The sequence below is a fragment of the Somniosus microcephalus genome, chromosome 8 (assembly GCF_052327205.1).
Source record: "Somniosus microcephalus isolate GS21.2 chromosome 8, FLI_Smic_1.0, whole genome shotgun sequence".
Taxonomy (NCBI): domain Eukaryota; kingdom Metazoa; phylum Chordata; class Chondrichthyes; order Squaliformes; family Somniosidae; genus Somniosus; species Somniosus microcephalus.
The window spans coordinates 154017133-154037538 of record NC_140994.1 but is presented as its reverse complement, the minus strand read 5'-3'; positions in this window follow the sequence as shown (position 1 = coordinate 154037538).

The window sequence follows — 20406 nt, the reverse complement described above, 5'->3', positions numbered from 1 at the left end:
CAGCCATTTCAGCTTGCCCAGCCCCTCCCCTGCTGTCCCCACTCTTTCTCAATACCATCTCTGCGCCATTGCATTCCTGCCTCTTCAACTATTTCTTTTTGCTTAACCAACTCATCACGTGTTTCGTTAGGTCTGCCCAACTCATTCCCCATTCCTGTTCTGTCACCTTCCCCACTCTCATCCCATTCCCTTCCTCACTGTGACATTATAAAGCAACTTATATTATAACACTATTATGTTATACAGTCTAATGTTCCTAATCTTAAACTCTTGCACCCTCTGACACATGAGCAACACCACGGGAGATCTACTAGTTACAATAATAAAACTACTCCTAACATCTGAACAACTTTTAAACTGCAGCAGTGTTTATTTCCGTATCGTGGTGTATGTGCTACAAATGGTAAGCACAAGGAGCCTGGAATTGCCTTGAGCTTCCAGCAACCGCAACCTAAGAGTTAATACTACTTATGTAGCTTATGTGAACTGCCTCTCATTTCCCTTGAGAAGGAAGTAGCTCCTAATTTCTTAGTGTGATGTAGAATTAAATGTGTGTGTGTCACTGACTAATATAGAATGTGTTGCAGCAGATGAGTTGATAGTTACATGACTCAACACTAGACAGAAACAACAGTACAATCAAAATTCAACCAGTGCACAAATGAAAACAAACTCTTCCTGCTTTAATTCTGTCAGCAAATAATTTCCAATTTCTGCCTCCTAGCTACATACATCAGTGAATCCATGCAGAAATTTCATTCATCATCTCCACAAATGGAATTATTAAAATATTGCAGATGAGCCACATGATAATACAGCTTATAGCAGCACCATAGAATATCAATGATTTGGATGAGGGAACCAAATGTAATATTTCCAAGTTTGTTGACGACACAAAACTAGGTGGGATTGTGAGTTGTGAGGAGGATGCAAAGAGGCTTCAAGGCAATTTAGACAAGTTGAGTGAGTGGGCAAATACATGGCAGATGCAGTATTAACGTGGATAAATGTGAAGTTATCCACTTCGGTAGGAAAAACAGAAAGGCAGAGTATTATTTAAATGATGATAGATTGGGAAATGTTGATGTACAGAGGGACCTGGGTGTCCTTGTACACCAGTCACTGAAAGCAAACATGCAGGTGCAGCAAGCAGTTAGGAAGGCAAATGGTATGTTGGCCTTCATTGCAAGAGGATTTGAGTACAGGAGCAAGGATGTCTTACTACAGTTATACGGGGCCTTGGTGAGACCACACCTGGAGTACTGTGGGGAGTTTTGGTCTCCTTACCTAAGAAAGGATATACTTGCCATAGAGGGAGTGCAGTGAAGGTTCACCAGACTTATTCCTGGGATGGCAGGACTGTCGTATGAGGAGAGATTAGGTCGACTGGGCCTGTATTCACTAGAGTTTAGAAGAACAAGAGGGGATCTCATTGAAACATATAAAATTCTGCCGGGGCTAGACAGTGTTTGGCATAATAATAAAACAAAAAAATGACTCAACCGTGGCTAACAAGGGAAATTAGGGATAGCATAAGATCCAAGGAGTGGACATATAATTTGGCCAGAAAAAGCAGCAAACCTGAGGATTGGGAGCAGTTTAGGATTCAGCAATGGAGGACAAAGGGATTAATTAAGAGGGGCAAAATAGATTATGAGAGTAAGCTTTCAGGGAACATAAAAACTGACTGTAAAAGCTTCTACAGATATGTGAAGAGAAAAAGATTGCTAAAGTCAAGTGTAGGTCCCTTGCAGTCAGAATCAGGGGAATATATAATGGGGAACAAAGAAATGGCTGACCAATTAAATACATACTTTGGTTCTGTCTTCACAAAGGAGGACACAAATAACCTCCCAGAGATGTCGGGGAACATAGAGTCTAATGAGAGGGAAGAATTGAATGAAATCAGTATTTGTAGGGAAATGGTGTTAGGGAAATTGACGGGATTGAAGGCCGATAAATACCCAGGTCCTGATAATCTACATCCTAGGGTACTTAAGGAAGTGGCCCTAGAAATAGTAGATGCATTGCTGGTCATCTTCCAAAATTCAATAGACTCTGGAACAGTTCCCATGGATTGGAGGATAGCTAATGTAACCCACTATTTAAAAAAGGTGGTAGAGAGAAAACAGGGAATTATAGACTGGTAAGCCTGACATCGGTAAAATGCTAGAGTCCATTATAAAAGATGTAATAGCAGAGCACTTGGCAAACAGTGACAGGATCGGACAAAGTCAACATGGATTTACAAAAGGTAAATCATGCTTAACTAATCTACTGGAATTTTTTGAGGATGTAACAGGTAGAATAGATAAGGGAGAACAAGTGGATGTGGTGTATTTGGACATTCAGAAGGCTTTCGATAAGATCCCGCATAAGAGATTAGCGTGCAAAGTTAAAGCACATGGGATTGGGGGTAAGGTACTGCCTTGGATAGAGAACTGGTTGGCAGACAGGAAGTAAAGAGTTGGAATAAACGGGTCTTTTTCCGAGTGGCAGGCAGTGACTAGCGGGGTACCGCAGGGATCGGTGCTAGGACCCCAGCTATTCACAATATATATAAGTGTTCTAGATGAGGGAACTGGATGTAATATCTCCAAGTTTGCAGACGACACAAAGCTGGGTGGACATGTGTGCTGTGAGGAGGATGCAGAGAAACTCCAATATGATTTGGACAGGTTGGGTGATTGGGCAGATGCATGGCAAATGCAGTATAATGTGGATAAATGCGAGGTTCTCCACTTCGGTGGCAAAAACAGGAAGATAGATTATTATCTGAATGGCAATAGATTGGGAAAAGGGGAAGTGCAACGAGACCTGGGTGTCCTTGTGCACCAGTCGCTGAAGGTAAGCATGCAGGTGCAGCAGGCGGTTAAGACGGCAAATGGTATGTTGGCCTTAATAGCCAGAGGATTCGAGTACAGGAGCAAGGATGTCTTGCTGCAGCTGTACAGGGCCTTGGTGAGACCACACCTTGAGTATTGTGTGCAGTTTTGGTCGCCTTATCTGAGGAAGGATGTTCTTGCCATGGAGAGAGTGCAGCGAAGATTTACCAGACTGATACCTGGGATGGCAGGAATGATGTAAGAGGAGAGATTGGGTCGATTAGGCTTATATTCGCTAGAGTTTAGAAGAATGAGAGGGGATCTCATTGAAACTTATAAAATTCTAACAGGACTAGACAGACTAGGTGCAGGAAGGATGTCCAGAACCAGGGGTCACTGTCTAAGGATAAGGGGTAAGCCATTTAGGACTGAGATGAGGAGGACTTTCTTCACCCAGAGAGTGGTGAACCTGTGGAATTCTCTACCACACAAGGCAGTTGAGGACAATTCATTAAACATATTCAAAAAGGAGTTGGATATATTTCTTAAAGCTATAGAGATCAAGGGATATGGGGAGAAAGCAGGAAAGGGTACTGAATTTGTATGATCAGCCATGATCTCATTAAAATGGCGGAACAGGCTCGAGGGGCCAAATGGCCTACTCCTGTTCCTATCTTCTATGTTTCTATGACTGGATGCAGGGAGGATGTTTCCACTGGCTAGGGGCTCTAGAATGAGGGGTCACAGTCTCAGAATATGGGGTAGGACATTTAGAATTGAGATGAGGAGAAATTTCTTTACTCAGAGGGTGGTGAACCTGTGGAATTCTCTACCACAGAAGGCTGTGGAGGCCAAGTCACTGAATATATTTAAGAAGGAGATAGACAGATTTCTAGTTACAAAAGGCATCAAGGGGTATGGGGAGAGCGCTGGAATATGGTATTGAGATAGAGGATCAGCCATGATCATATTGAATGGCGGAGCAGGCGCGAAGGGCCAAATGGCCTACTCCTGCTCCAATTTTCTATGTTTCTATGTAGGAAGCGGGTTTGATCACATATGATTGAGTTTTGAGTCTGTCACTGTGGGAAGGTGGGGGATATCACCAAGCACAGGGAGGGAGAGAGAATGGGCCTCAAACCATACTTGTGCATCTCCTCACAGAAGCATCAGGGTGACATTGTTGGAAATTGAGCATCACGTTGGCCTTCTGTCCTCTTGGCAATAGTTGTTATATGGCTGATGGAGTACAGAGGATGAAAAAATGAGAGAAAATAGAAAGTCTACCCTCAAATAATCAATATCAAAATAATAAAATGATAGTGATTGTAATAGTCTTCACAGCAACTGTATTGACAATGAATCCAGAAATAGTCCCATTTATCATATCTCATAAATATGGGTTGTTTCTTTATGATTGGAATGGGGAAACCTAAAGTTATACTACATTTTAATGAGCCATATCTTTTGCATCTAAATAGCATCTTAAATATAAAAATAATGCATATTTGTATATTAGGAATTTTTTTTTAATGCAAACCCATTACAAATCCTAAAATGTGTGCACTGTGCAGGTGATGATGCAGATAATTCAGGGCACATGATGAAACAGGATTAGAAATGGTATTTTGCTCCTTAAACATTTTTGAGGTCAAACACAATCTTTTCCAGGGTCCTTCAAATAAACTAGATTGAAAAGAATTAACTTTAAAGCTTTCACACTGCAAGTGAACTAGAGTTACTGTTTTGAATTAGGTACAATTCAATATGTGCAGGAATGGTACGGCAGTGAGCCAAAATGGCAGTGCACCATTAACCGCCCCATTCTCACTCCCAGTATGGTCTTTTTGTTGAGGCCTTTATACAGGCAGTCTACACAGGAGCCTACTTTCAATATGCTGATTATGGTCCTATGATTTACATTGGATCTCCGACGCAATTTTGAGGTCCCAGTAATGCCTGCCCCATTAGTACCGGTGTAAATGGACCTCTCCTGCAGTCCTTAAAGGGGCTGCTGCAGGCCACTCAAGAAAAAAGTACAAATCTTGCTAAAACATTTTGTAGGGCTAGGCACCACAAAAAACTTTTAGCCCGCTTTCACCCTGTCTGTGTCACCCCTCATCCCCGTACCCCATTCCCACAATTGCCTCCTTCCCTTTAATTGAATACTTCCAGGTTGGCTCTGCAGAAGAGCCGCTGGATTTCCTACCCACCTCAACTGACCAGCTGCCTGTGAACACTGGTTCCGTGTTCACAGCTCGCTGATGAAATATTAATGAGGCCCGGCCCTCAAAAGGGCGGATGGCATGATCGCACCACTCACCACCCACCTGATGTCTGCCCAGGTTAAATTCAACCCCCATGGGTGCTCATACAGATTAGAGGCAGCTTCAGGGAGCTCACCACACATTCCAATTCTATTTTTAGAGAATTGTTGGTTTCCCCATACATAGCTAAAAGCATTGATGTCTTAATAGAATTGATCAACCTGTGGCGACACGCCACCACTGGACATAATCCGCTCACGGCGGCACAGACAGTCTAAGCAGAAGCCCCCAGCCGGGGGCCCTTTCCTCCAGCAACTTGTTTCCCGCAGGGACCGGCTGCCGGGAGCACTTCCTGTCTGGGAAGTATTTAAGTGGATGTGCGGGCTTTTCTAGTTCCTGTTTGCCATGTGGTCAGAATAAAGCAGTTGTGTTTTCAATAGCTCTGTCTCGACTCCCACGTTTGCCGCGGTATCTCAACACTGGTGACCCCGACGCTCAGGACGAATCCTAAGCTAGCATGGCGGATACAAACGTAGTCACGGTTAAATTACCTGACTTTTGGGAGAACCTCGCCGAAGCCTGGTTCGTTCAAGCTGAGTCCAGATTCCGGCTGAAAGGCATTACAGTCGACGCCACGAAGTACGACTACCTCGTCGCCTCGCTCACCTACGCTACAGTCCCCAAGGTTTGGGCAGCGCTGCAGAATCCACCAACGGAGGGCAAGTACGAGCATCTGAAGGCTGCGCTACTTAAAAAATTTCAAACGTCCTCTTACCAGCGCCACTGCCAACTCCTGGACCTCCCCGGCCTTGGTGACGCTTCACCATCAGACCTGCTTTCCCACATGCTGTCCCTCTCCGACGACAAAAATCCCAGCGCCCTTTTTCGCATGCTTTTCATTCGGCAGCTCCCCGCCAGCATCCGTCCGCTCCTTGTGGAGTCTGACTCCACGGACCTGAATGAGATAGCCGAAAAGGCCGACCGGCTGCTCTCTGCACAGGCCACTCGCGATGTCGCGCCCGACCTCACGGCAACGACCACGCGGTCTTCTCGGGCCGCTAGGGCCGACCGCCCTACCACTCCGGGTCACTGCTACTACCACACCCGTTTTGGCGCTAGGGCTCAACGCTGCACGCCACCGTGTTCCTTCAAACCCCCCCCCGCACCGGCCCCCGCGATGGCCGCTGGGCAGAAGGAGCCCCTACTGTACGTCACTGACGACAGAACCAACCGCCGATTTCTGTGCGACACAGGGGCCCAGCACAGCATCACCCCCGCCTCCGCCCTCGAGATCCAACGCGGCACACGGGGTATCACACTGGCTGCAGCCAACGGCTCTGAAATCCGCACATATGGCACCCGCATGGTCACGCTCGACCTCGCGGGCCGCCGCTACCGCTGGGAGTTCCTGACAGCCAAGGTCCTCTGCCCACTCATTGGCGCCGACTTCCTACGCGCCTACGGCCTCCTTGTCGACATTCCGAGGCACCGCCTCGTCGACATCAACACTATGGCCCCCATCCCCGGCGCCTTTACCCCGGCCCGTTCGGCCGGCCCGATGACCTACTGCCTCGCCAGAGCCACGGACGACTACTCCGCACTCCTAGCTGAGTTTCCCGCCCTCACTAACCCGACCTTTTCGGCCAAAGCTGCCAAGCACGGTGTGGAACATTATATCCCCACCACCGGCCCCCCAGTTTCTGCCCACGCCCGCAGACTCAACCCGGCCAAGCTGGAAATCGCGCGGGCCGAGTTTACCAACATGGAACAACTCGGCATCATTCGCCGCTCCAGCAGCCCTTGGGCCTCGCCCCTCCACATCGCCCCCAAGCCCGGCGGAGGCTGGCGCCCTTGCGGGGACTACCACCGCCTCAACGACGCCACCACCCCCGATCGGTACCCGGTGCCACACATCCAGGACTTCTTGGCCCGACTGGCCGGACGAACCGTCTTTTCCAAAGTCGACCTGGTGCGCGGTTACCACCAAGTCCCCGTACACCCCGCGGACATCCCCAAAACGGCCGTCATCACCCCATTCGGCCTGTTCGAGTTCCTGAGGATGCCCTTCGGCCTCAAGAATGCAGCACAGGCTTTCCAGCGCCTTATGGACTCAGTCTTCCGGGACCTGAACTTCCTATTCGTCTATCTAGATGACATTCTCGTGGCCAGCTCCTCCAAACAGGAACACCTCGAACACCTTCGCATCCTGTTCGGGCGCCTAGCCCAACACGGGCTCGTCCTCAGCCCGGTGAAGTGCCAATTTGGCCTAACCGAGATCGATTTTCTCGGTCACCACATCACCCCTGCTGGGGCCGTCCCCCTGCCCAACAAGTTGCAGGCCGTCCAGCAATTCCCCCGCCCCACAACCATCAAGGGCCTCCAGGAGTTCCTCGGGATGGTGAACTTCTACAACAGGTTCATCCCCAGAGCCGCAGCCCTTATGAAGCCCCTATACGACTCCCTCCGAGGAAAATCCGGCAAGATGGACGTAGCCTGGACCACTGATACGGCAGCCGCCTTCGACGCCACCAAAAACGCGCTCGCCGACGCCACTCTGCTCGTGCACCCGAGGGCCGATGCCCGGGTCGCGCTCACCACCGACGCCTCCGACCACGCGGCCGGGGCTGTGTTTGAGCAGTGGGTCAATGGCGCGTGGCAGCCACTTGCCTTCTACAGCCGCCAACTGCGCCCCCCGGAGGTCAAATACTCCACTTTCGACCGCGCGCTTCTCGCACTCCACCTGTCGGTCCGCCATTTCAGGTTCCTCCTGGAAGGCCGCCCCTTCACCGCGTATGTGGACCACAAGCCACTCACATACGCGATGGCCAAGCACACCGAACCCTGGTCCGCTAGGCAGCAACGCCAGCTCGCGGCCGTCTCCGAGTTTACTACGGACATTCAGCACGTCTCCGGTAGAGACAACGTGGTCGCCGACTGCCTTTCCCATCCCGCCGTCTGTGCGAATCACCTCGCGGTCGACTACGCACAACTAGCAGCGGCCCAGCTCACGGACCCAGACCTCCTCTCGGCGGCTACCAGCCTGCCAGGGCTACGCCTAGCCAAGGTCACGCACGGGCCCAAAGCCACGGCAGTCACGTGCGACGTCTCACTCGGCCAACCCAGGCCGGTCGTCCCTGAGACCTGGCGCCGCCGCGTCTTCGATGCGCTCCACGGGCTCTCTCACCCGGGTTCCCGCGCATCCGTCAAACTCCTCTCCAAGCGCTTCGTCTGGCGCGGCCTTAGCAGAGATGTTCGGACTTGGGCCACCTCCTGCCTCGCCTGCCAATGGGCTAAGGTACAGCTGCACACCAAAGCACCCCTGGGAGACTTCGAGGTACCCAGCCGCCGCTTCGACCACGTACACGTCGACATCGTCGGTCCCCTGCCACCATCGCAAGGCCAAACTTATCTCCTCACGATGGTCGACCGCTACACACGCTGGCCTGAGGCAGTGCCGCTGACCTCCACCACCACAGCCGACATCGCCAGGGCGTTCGTTAACACCTGGGTTGCGAGGTTCGGCGTACCGGCCGACATAACCTCCGACAGAGGCGCCCAGTTCACCTCCGAACTCTGGACGGCCACAGCACGCAACCTCGGGGTGACGCTCCACCGCACCACGGCGTACCACCCGCAGGCCAACGGACTTTGTGAACGCTTCCACAGGTCACTCAAGGCCTCACTCCGCGCCGGCCTGCAGGACAGTACCTGGACTGACCGCCTACCGTGGGTGCTACTCGGCCTACGCACCGCGGTCAAGGAAGACCTCCAGTCCTCGGCAGCGGAGTTAGTCTACGGACAACCGCTGCGCGTCCCAGGCGAATTCCTTCCGGAGCCTACCAAGTCTTGGTCGGCCGAACAGCAGCGGCTCGACTCTTTCTCTTCCGCTCAGCAGTTCGCCCCACTTCCGGTCAACCGACACGGCGAACTCACACCTCACGTCCCGCCAAATTTACAGCAGGCGCGCTTCGTCTTCGTGCGACACGACGCGCACCGCGGGCCCCTGCGACCCCCGTACGATGGTCCGTACGAGGTACTACAAACCGGGGACAAGGTATTCAAGCTGCGACTCGGCGACAGGGTCGAGACAATCTCCATCGACCGGCTCAAACCAGCACACACAGAACCAGGGCAACAGGTCCCCATGGCCCAGCCTCCAGCCAGAGGCCGTCCCCCCGGCAAGCCAGCACAGCCGGCGGCGAACCGCCCGACCCAACCAACCAGGCCGGCGACCACTCAGAGCCGCTGCGGCAGAACCATTAGACCACCGTCACGACTCGTCCACTCCTCCTAAGCGGATTCTGGGGGGAGCTCTGTGGCGACACGCCACCACTGGACATAATCCGCTCACGGCGGCACAGACAGTCTAAGCAGAAGCCCCCAGCTGGGGGCCCTTTCCTCCACCAACTTGTTTCCCGCAGGGACAGGCTGCCAGGAGCACTTCCTGTCTGGAAAGTATTTAAGTGGATGTGCGGGCTTTTCTAGTTCCTGTTTGCCATGTGGTCAGAATAAAGCAGTTGTGTTTTCAATAGCTCTGTCTCGACTCCCACGTTTGCCGCGGTATCTCAACAAACCCATCATTGTTTCTGTTGAAGTTGGATCGGGGTGGTGAAATCAGTCTTGTTTTTTTCCACCTTACCAAATCGTGGCCTGAGGTATTAAATCAGGAAATTAAAACTGAATTGGACTTAAGCTGGTGTTCCCATCCTCAGCAAAAATAATTTTTGTATTTATAAGCTGAGAATGTATCCTCACTTGTCCAGCTTGGAAATTAATGCTGTTAACATCTCATGAGACCATTTTATATAACCACCTTATATTATATATTTTAACATCAATATTCATGAACGACTTAATATAAATTGTTAAAATTTTAAGTGGTGCTATGCTAATCAAATCCAAGTCACAAGTTGAGCTAGCACCTAACTCCTGAGATAAGAGTAGTGAATGTCTAAATACCCCACAGTCTGCTGTCCCCAAATTACAAAAAGAACAAGTTTCCTATATTCAGTGCAAATTGAAAAAAGAGAGTACTTTAGAGAAACAATGGAAAATTAATTTCCTAGCATTGTGAAGACTATCGCCTTTTCCTTATTGATTGCCTCTGCACAGGTTACACCATTTCTTCTACATAACTAAACCAGTGTGAGCAATTGATGTTCAGTACTTCATACCGAAAAATGAACAAAATCATCCTCCTTTTTCCCTAGTCAGGACTGCAAGGGTTCTTTGGGCTATATTCCATTAATGTTTTTTCTGAAAATACTTTTTGTAATGATTAATATTTATTGATTAAAATGCCAATAACAAAACTAAAAGGCAATCAATGCTGTCTATGTCTTTAAAGCTCAGTGAAATAAATAAGTCATATTTGGACTCATAAATGAGATTAGGAAGTCAGAATTAGCAATTCAACTTGTCTGTGCAAGCCATTATTCTGAGAGACCTTACATAATTTAAACAGATCTGTATTAATTCATCTAGGTCTAACAATTCATTGTTCACATTAAGCCAGATTGCTTTGTGCTAAAGACTGTTACCTATCAGGGCACAGGTTTACATCACTGGAAGTCTTAAATGTGAAGGCTGTTATCTGATAAGGGCTTATAAATCACATTTGACATATCCCACTACACAGTATCAGATAGGCATTAATTACAGTTTAGTTACTAGTTAACTTGCAAGTTAATAAGGATAATGTTTGAGTGTCTTCTTCAGTACCATGTACATTTGATAGTACCAGAGCCTATCATTTTATGGTACAGTTTGGGCTACAGATAATGAGGATTAATTCATATAATCAGAAAATGAGAATCTATTTGGACTGTTGATCTGTAAAGGCAATTCTTCTGGCATATATCTTGCTTGATTGTCCACAATCAAAGGCTATGACTTGCTCCAGTTGTGAACTAATTATTATTGTTGTGCTGATTTTACAATTATACTATATTTCCCTCTGGGTTACCCATGATCGCCTCTGTTCTATTGCTCTATAGTAGATCTCCCCCCTACACATAGAGAAGGACCTTGCATTCTGGATATTGAGGCAAGCAGGAAATAGTGCCACACACTTTGATCATAGTACTCTTATAGTTTATCAAAAGTTTTCCATTTTCTAGTTGCTACCATTATGAGGTCTGCACAGAATACAGTTCAATAGACCACCTTTAGTGGTTGATATTGATGTAACTTAAAACAAAAGCAAAATATTGTGGATGCTGGAAATCTGAAATAAAGGCAGAAAATGTTGGGAATACTCAGCAGGTCAGGCAGCATCTGTGGAGAGAGAAATAGAGTTAACGTTTCAGGCCGATGACCTTTCATCAGAACATTTCTGTAATTGATCAGATCCAGGTTGATCAGCTGAGAAGCAATTCATTCATTCTAACTCTGACTTAGAAAATTGTTGTAATTTTTCCACGTTTAAAACATTCACTTAGCAAAAAAATTAACTGGGTTGGAGGCCTCAAATAGGTTTAGGATTTTTATGGTTTCTGCCATGAACAACTCTCAAAGTCGTTAATATACATGGTTCAAATGTGGAGAGGCGATTATACATTAAATTTGGAGTTGATTTGCTCAATTAACTTGATAATGGAGTTGAACCTAGAACCTGACTGACTGCCAGATCTTGCTTTCCTTCACATAAGCTGCTGGTTTTTGGTAGAATAGGGAAATCCATTTTGATATTAGTACAAAACCTGGTGGCGTACTAGAGCCTGTAGATGTTACAGAACTCTCTATCTAAAAGTATACTCAAGTCAGGAAGCATAAAACCTGCCATAGGTGTAATATTTCAATAAAATCTGCAACAGCAGCAAGATTTAAATGGAACCTTACCTATTTTGTGGATGAGTTCCTCAATCCACTATATGCAGCAAAATAATAATTTGTATAAAGGATGCATTTATAAAGATCAACGGGCAGAAAATCTGCAACCTTTCTGGCATAATCCTGCCATAAATCCACTGGGAGTCTGGCAGAAGGGCTGAAAAGTTGGGCTGGGACGTAGATATAAGGTGTCCTGGACTTCCCTAGAAGTGGGCCCTGTTTGGAGTGAAGCTTCTGACTTCCCCAAACAAGGCCATCATTGTAAAAATATGCATGGGTAGAGGCTGGGCCTTTTAAGCCAGGAGTTTCATGCTGATGTGTCCAGTGGGACCAGGCATATCGGTCTCGCAAAGTGAGACCCATCAGAAGGTCCAGGCCTCGGTTGTGGATTAAAACCCTGGAGATCTGAAGATATTTTTCATATTTCAAATGCCTCTTAATAAAAGGATTTGTGGACACGTTTCCACAAGCTTACCAAAGAGAGAGGATAGCCTGACCTGCCATCCAAACCCTCTATTACATTTTGCAGTCTCTCCATTCTGGCAACAGCCTAAGGTGCACCCCTAGTGGTATAGGCACCCATCCAGTGTAGTTAAATTAGGTGACCTGCCCCTGACCCCACAAATTTTGGCACGATTAGCACCAGAGGTCACCTGTGTGTGGATCCCAGCATCTATGCCATAGGTTTTCATTACAGATTGTGCTGAGTGGAAATCTTCCCTATGTGTCAGAGGAATTCCATAATATTACTATTGCTCATGGCCATGGCGAATTAACATTCTATTTTATTTCCAATAATGTTTATACTACAAACTTTACCTGGCTTGAACAATTTTCACGTATTATTGGCCTGGATTTTGCGGTCAGGGGCGAAGTAATATCACTCGCCGCTGACCTCGAAGAAAGCTGCCCACAAAGATCTAGCGATCTCTGTGGCACGGATTTTGCCTTTCTCGATGTTAATTTCATTCTGGTGTCAGCTATAGGGGATCTCCGGTGTCCAGCAACAGTGATGGCATCAAGCAGGCTAATCAGCCAATCACATTGACGAATTCTCACAGACAGCAAACCAGGAAGTAAAAAGCACTGATTATCCTCCTCATTAATCTTTTTACAGAGAGCAAAATAAAGATTGGGATGTTTACATGGGATTAAGGTAGAAGCTGAAATATCATAAACAAACTTAAAAAATATAATTTTATTATTTTAAAAATCTATAGAATTTGCATCATAATGGAGAAATTTGACATTCCAAGATATAAAATTCGTTTTTCAGGGCCAGAGAGATTGTTCTGCCATAATTATGCCTTAGTACACCATTAAAACCCAGTTACATTTCATTCAACAAGGCTTAACCTTTTCGGCGGGGGCGGGGTAGGGGGGATGGTTTCCAGCGAGATTGGAGCATACAAAATGGAAGTACACGGCAATTTAAGTAATTTGTAAGATTTCCATCTGTGAGGACTTCAACAGTGAGCCAGAAGTTGCTGTCAGTTTCACAGAGTAATGATGGCAAACGTTGACAGTTTCGCTGTCATTACAACCACAAATTCCAGATGATTGTTTATGAATCACAGATTTTGTACAGTATTGTGCAATTCTCCAATGAAAATCTGAATCTAAGCGTAACATTTTCTTAACGTGATCAAATTTGTATTTATGCACACAACCATATGCTAATGTGTCCAGAGTGAAACAGTACAGGTAGAAAGCAACGCTGCTTTTATTTGAAGAAAACAGTATTGCGACCAATATCTAGGGATGCTCCATTTTTGGGGGAAAAAATAACGGCTTTTAATCACTTGTGACGGAAACAGTTGCTAGTCCAGCTTGCTAGACCTGTGATTGATGATAAACAGCTGGTGCTAATCGAAATAATAAGTGTGCTTATCAAGCAAAATATCTTCAACGCAGGTTACTAATTAGCAGCTGTGACCTTATATATCAAGGGCTGTGATTAAATTAATGAGGAAAATTGAATCGACTGCTGAAAATGAAGAAGATATTGTCAAGGCCCCACTCAATTCCAGGTTCTTTCAAAGACATAATTAGTTTGGAATGGCCATTTAGAAGTTGGAATGCTAATTAATATGTAAATTAGGGCCTTTAAATATTTGCATTTTATGCCAATTCCTTGTATCCGGGTTATAGAAGAATGAACACATCTGTTCTAATATTACTGGCTTTGCTTGTCAAATAATTAAGTTATCCCTTTGTGTTTGCACAACGGAAAAAAATAATTTGAAAATAGCTACAACTTTACAAGATGAATGCATTATTTTTAAATGAATTGTACAATATTCTTTGTCTACAGAGGAATTTACAACCTCATGTATATTTGAGTGCATCTGGACAATAATGATGACATGGCTAAACATAAGCACATAAATCTGCATTGTGTGCACCTGTGTATACAGTAAGGAATATAATGATGATAGACACTTATTTGTTCTCTTTGTACTGCAGCAACTAATTCAGTTTTATTGCACCTTGTTATCAAATTATGTGTAGCTGTGCAACTGCCTGCTATGAAATTGTGGACCAAAATCTCTTTACCTTTTGCGTGTAGATTCAGCTTTATTTTGCAGTCAATTCATTCCAACTCGGACAATGTAAATGGCTCAGAACCATTTAAAGGGGTATTGATGTCTTATGGTGGGCTGGAAGCTCTCACACATTTCTAGCTGGATGTGTGGCGCCCGCCATATTGGTGATGGAAAACAAATAGGCAACCAGGGCCCACAACTGAAACAGGTGTTAATTCCTTTGCATATGCAAATAAGGGGCCTAACACCTGTTTTGAGGCCTCCTCTGCAAGAGTGGTTTGTGCTGAGGCAGCCAGTACCAGCGCTGGCTAATACCAGACCGTAGAACCGCCGGCCACCAAAAAAGATATGTTTTTGAAATTTACTTATCTGATTGTGGAGCCACGATGTGCAGGCATGCTCCTCTTACCTTCACATTTAAAGAATGTGGGCCTGTAAGGGGTTTTCCTGAGAGATCTCCCTGAGGTTTCTCTCTCTGGAGGCCTCTCTCTCTTGCACAGTAAAACCTTGAGTGGTTCGACCCACTCGCCCCTTAGATTCTATACTCTGGACTATGGGGCAGGAACTACAATGTAGAGAAAACTCTTGTAGACCAAGTTTGATGAAACAAAATGAAATTTTATTGCATAAGGAAAAATATCAAATCAAATGCAAGCAGATAAGAGAGTACATGGGAGGGAAAAACACAAACAAATCATAACGACACAGTACTAACTAAAGCAAATACAGGCATCTTATACTCTACAAAGATCATCATGAAATAATGAAACACACGGAACATCGAGGGACAACAACTCATGTTAATTGTACCCTTAAATCCACCCCCTTATTAAACCTATCTAGATCTGATTGTGAAGGGCCAGAAACATGCTCACCAATCCCACTAGGAAGTGCAAGGCTTTGAAGTCAAGTCTGTGTTTTGATCCCTTCAGGCGCTCCGTCTCCTCGTGGATCGTGGAACCCCTGCGAGCTGCGCCACACCTCTCTCCTGAGGTGGGGTCGGGGCGGCTGGACACCGGCAGGCCTGGATGTCGGCAGGGTCGAGGATCATCAGCTCGACCCTGGTTAGAGGAGCCTTGGGCCGGCTCCCATAGATTTCCTTGATTCGTTACTGTCTCTTTTCGAGCCGGAGTGGCTGGAAGGTTTCTTCTCTTGGGGTTTTATTTTTTTGTTTCTTCTCCCAAGTTGGGTCGATGGCCTCTCGTTTCGGCAACGGCCCGGGGATGGTCGATGATCTCCCGATGTGTGTCCCCGGGGCGAGACGCCGGCTCGAGCGGCCTTCTTGATGTTGGCTTAATTCATCTTCCTCCTCTGGTGGTGGAGAGGAGTTTGCTGATCTTCTCCCGAAGCGACTCCTCTTCACCCACTGCTGTCTCCAACTACAACTCCGGTGTCTCCTTCAGAGTTTCCCGAGCCTGCGTGAGCTCTGCGTCCTCTGAGTGAGTGCCTTTTCCTGAGTGTGTCGTACAACTCCAACTCCTTCAGTTATACTTTTCCCCCAGAAGCTCCACTTCCCGCCCAAAATCAGGTTAGTCTTTGTTTAACTTTTGGCGGGCTGGGAGCACAGCGGGATAGTTATTATATTTTTTTATGTTTTCGATGGCCGGTAAAGGCCCATCTCTGGTCTGGAATGACCTTCATTGTTTTTAATGTCCTGCTGATCTCGTTATCTAGTCCTGGGTGCTGTTCTCATGAATATGAAATTGTCCCCTTTTGTCTGGGTCAACATTTAGATGGCCTCTGTCTCCAGGCCGATCTTGACTGGATCTGCATCTAATCTATATGTATATGTGTGGGTCTGGTTTCGTTCTCTCAGAAACGGCTTCCAGAACTTGCTATGGGTTGAATCCACAAAGCTGTCTGAGGATTCGCAGGAACCATTTTAAAGTGTCTCAGTAAGCTGGTCACATGGTAAGGTGGCCATTTTGTATGCCCCTTTTTCTGGGCTTTTAAAACAGTTTTGAAAATCATGGCTTCTTCTGCCATTTGACCCTTATTAATACAAAGTCCAATTTTGCGAATCCTACACTCCCCCCTGATGATACTGTAACTTGCTTGAAGTATCATAATTCTGGGTGAGCAAAATTTTCTGACTTTCCACAATCTAACCATCCCCAGTATTTACCTATCTATGACCCCACGACACATGCATTTCCCATTTCAGAAAAATCTAGTGTACATTAAGCATCTATAGATGGCAATACCTTGGAGTTAAAAATCTAACAACTTACTTCCAGGCATGGAGGGGGTCCTTATACCCCTACATCACCTAGTGTATACACATTACTTTCTAATAATAACATCACATCTAATAAAACTTCAATAATAAAATAAAGTACACACACGAAAAATTCAAAATGCACATGAATACATATCAAAAAAAATACAGAGGAGGGAGGGAAAATGTTAACTTTATACAAAGCAGCAAAGTCTAAACGGGTGTCTCTTCTTCTACCCGCACATAATGCTCCCTCCATTCCACTCTATTCTCATACTTTTGCGAATGTTTGACCTTTTTACAGTGTACAAACAGTAAATAAAACTACAATGACAACCTGGCACACTACAAGAAAGAGAGAGGCTATCCTAATCCAGGAAAGGACTTCTATATTAGTGAACAGGTCCCACCACGGTAGGGTCACTATGTCCAATATGTCTGCCCCTATCTCTAGAGTCTTCTGCTCCAGTGTGTAGAAGTGTTTCTGTGAAACAACAACGGCTTTTAATATCTTGGTGAGGTGTTCAGGGAGAGGGGGAATGATATATCCAAAATGCGCAATGAATCGCTACGGATCGGTGAAATTCTCTTTCACAGTGATGTGAACAGTGGAAGGTTCTGGAATGGGGACAATTCGCTCTTGGGCCACTTGAACTTCTGCCCTGGGCTTGAAACAGAAGCTGCTGTCACTGACCGGACACCAACCATGCTGTCCATGCTGGTAGTGGGGCGCTGCAGTGGTGACACAGTATGTCCCACCTCCTATATATGCCACCTGCGGGGGCACATGGCCTTGTGCCATTGCCTCCATGGTGCAATTTATAGGCTTTGCGCCAGTACTGTGGTTTTGAATGGGCATTCAAGTGCTGGGGACACAGGATGATGTGTGCTCCCCGGCTCTGGCACCCCGAGAGGTCGGTACCCGTCATTGCATGCTCCCATCGAATGACGTAAGGTGGGACCCCTGTGTAGCGAATGTGCGCACCCCCCTGAATGACTCCAATGTTCTCCGCCCTGTATACCGGGGCGGGTTTTGCTGTCTTTCCCATCACCGGCATTCTTACCACTATACCCATAATGGTGTGATTAGACCGTCCACAGTCCACTGGGACTGGGTAGGCCTCTGAAGCTAGTCTGAGCTGGCACGGACTCAATGTATTCTCAAAAGGGTGGAGGGCTGCGAGGTGCTTGTTGCTGATCCAGGAGGGGACTAAACCTTGCTTTAAATCCTCCAGATTACTGCGGCCCTCGCCCAGTAACCACGCCCCATATAGCACACAAGCTTCGTTCTGCGCAGCCTGATCGGACGCATTCCGATCCTCCCTAATGAGGGCATTTACCGTTCTGGCGTGTTTCTCCAGCTCAGCTATTATCTCTTTTAAGTGTAGTGTCATGGCCTGGTCCTCATTTAACTCAGAACCCACTACCTTATTCTCATCAGTCAGTATCTTTCTTAACTGTGTTTTCAAACCATTGATTTGGGTTTGCAGCTCCACGTCATCCAGTGTGTTGATGACGGAAGTTCCTGTGTTAAAAGCTGTGAAAATATCATTTACTGCACCCCTTCTTTGTCTCACTACTCTGTCCAAGACCTCATGTGGTGTGGTGTACAATTCGGCTCTGTCGACATCGGCAAAGTCGAATTCGTAAAACTGCTTAAACATGTTTGTTAACAGGACCTGGTATAATTGCTCCATTTCCCTGGGGCACCACTCTGGCAATCATACCTCAGTGAGGTTTAAAATCACCGAAGCCGCCGCGTAGTGGACCCCTTGGTACAGTACCTGACCTGTGGGTACCAATACCAATCCGTTCCCGGGTCCCTTTGTCGTGGTGGGGCACCCTTCCTTGAGGGCTTTAGCTACTGGAATTGTGGGCAGGGGCTTGCGGGGTCGGGTGATGAGCTCAGTGGTATTTACTGGGATCTGAGAGTATGGGACTCCGCACGCCCGTGTGCTGACGTCCCACCTCATTCCTTGTCCAGCATCCTGCCACTGCCTTTGGAAAAAGATGGAGACGCCTGTGGGGCAAGCGCGTTCTGAACCCCACATACAGAGGTAGATCCCCTCATCTGGTTCCCACCATTTGTCCCAACAGACACTCAACCCCCCGTGACTTCCCGTAATTATCCGATGGGTGTTATTACCCAATCTCTCCCATTCCACAGTGGAATTCTTGATGGTGCTGCTCAACTTGCGCAGCCACCACCAATGATCCAAAGGTACATGTCCCAGACAGTTCAAGCAAATCTTCTTGCCCACGGTGACGCTGATCCTGGGTGCAATGATCCGTACCCTGGGGCACATCAGAGACGTTTCTCCGTACGCAAACCCCGTCTGGCTGGAGTATTCAGTAGAGTTCGACCCCAGCCAGCCTGGCCATCTTCCTTCATGGAAATAGATGGCAGTCTCTTCAGCGTCCCGTGAGCCGGTTCCGTCAGTCGCGATGGGGCCTCTGTTGCCAGAGCACCCGTAGATGGTAGAGTCCTTAGTGCGGCCCCAATAGGCCCAGCTCCACCCGATCGTCACGAACGCGACGAGGATCCCTTTCATCTTTCTCCTGGTTCCTGCAACAAATCACACAATATAGCCAGGCTCCCGAGAGATTCTGGCTTAGGTGACGGCATGATTGGGTCTTTCGACCTCGATCCAAAACAACACACATACTGGGCAGATTTAAAACTACTTAAACTCTCGACATTTTTAATATTTACACACCTTAAACTTAAACCTAAACTTATGTACAGCGCCACCCGTCCCCAGGCGGCTTGCCTAATCCCTGATTGGACTGCAGCTCGCCGCTCCCTGTGGCGGGGCTGCAGTGACCTGTGGCTTGGGTTCCCCGCAGCCTTTTGCTGTTAATCGGGGACTGCGTTTTGTCAAGGATTTCTCAGGTCGGCGTTTACTGGGAGCGGGGGACTCGGGCCAAGGTTTTACTAGCTGAGGTATTCGAGTCGACCTGCGAAAAGGTACTTTGGGCGTGGCTCCCTTAGCGAGTGGACCTTCGGGTGGGGCCTTAGCTCTCACAGTCCGTGGCTCTTCCACGACTGTGGGCTTCGGCTCCCTTCCCTCAGGCTCCGCCCCTTTGGGATTCGGGCAGGCTCCCTTGGTGAGTGGACCTTCGGGTGGGACCTTAGCTCTCACAGCCCGTGGCTCTTCCACGACTGTGGGCTTCGGCTCCCTCCCCTCAGGCTCCACCCCTTTGGGATTTGGGTCTGTGGCAGACAATGACTCCTCACCTGTCCCTACAGGTGGAGAATCTCCGCCCCCAATTTCTACCTCCCCCACGCTTGAGTCGAGGGCGGGACCTCCGTCCTCCGACTCCACCTCCTCCAGAATTGTGTCGAGGGCGGGGCCTTGCTGTTCGGGCTCCTCCGAGTCCGAGTCCCAGGCCATAGGGGAAGCCTCCCCCCAGGTGGGCGGGACAGTTTCTCCCCTCAAGCAGGCTGCTGTTCCAGCTTGTGTGGTCTGTGACTCATCGCATGCCTCAGGCTGCGGATCTTTACCCTCAGACCTGGCTTCGGTTGCTGATACACTTGCACCCGGCTTAAACAGTTCGCACTGATTGATGTGAAACCATTTACAAGCCCTTAGCTGACCCTCTAAACTGCCAGCCCTCGCTACTAACCTAGCGTTCTCCTCCCTTAAAGCCTGCTCAACCAACTTAGCCTCCGCAACCTGGCACCGCAGGTATTCCTCCATTTTACAGGAGGTCTCTTC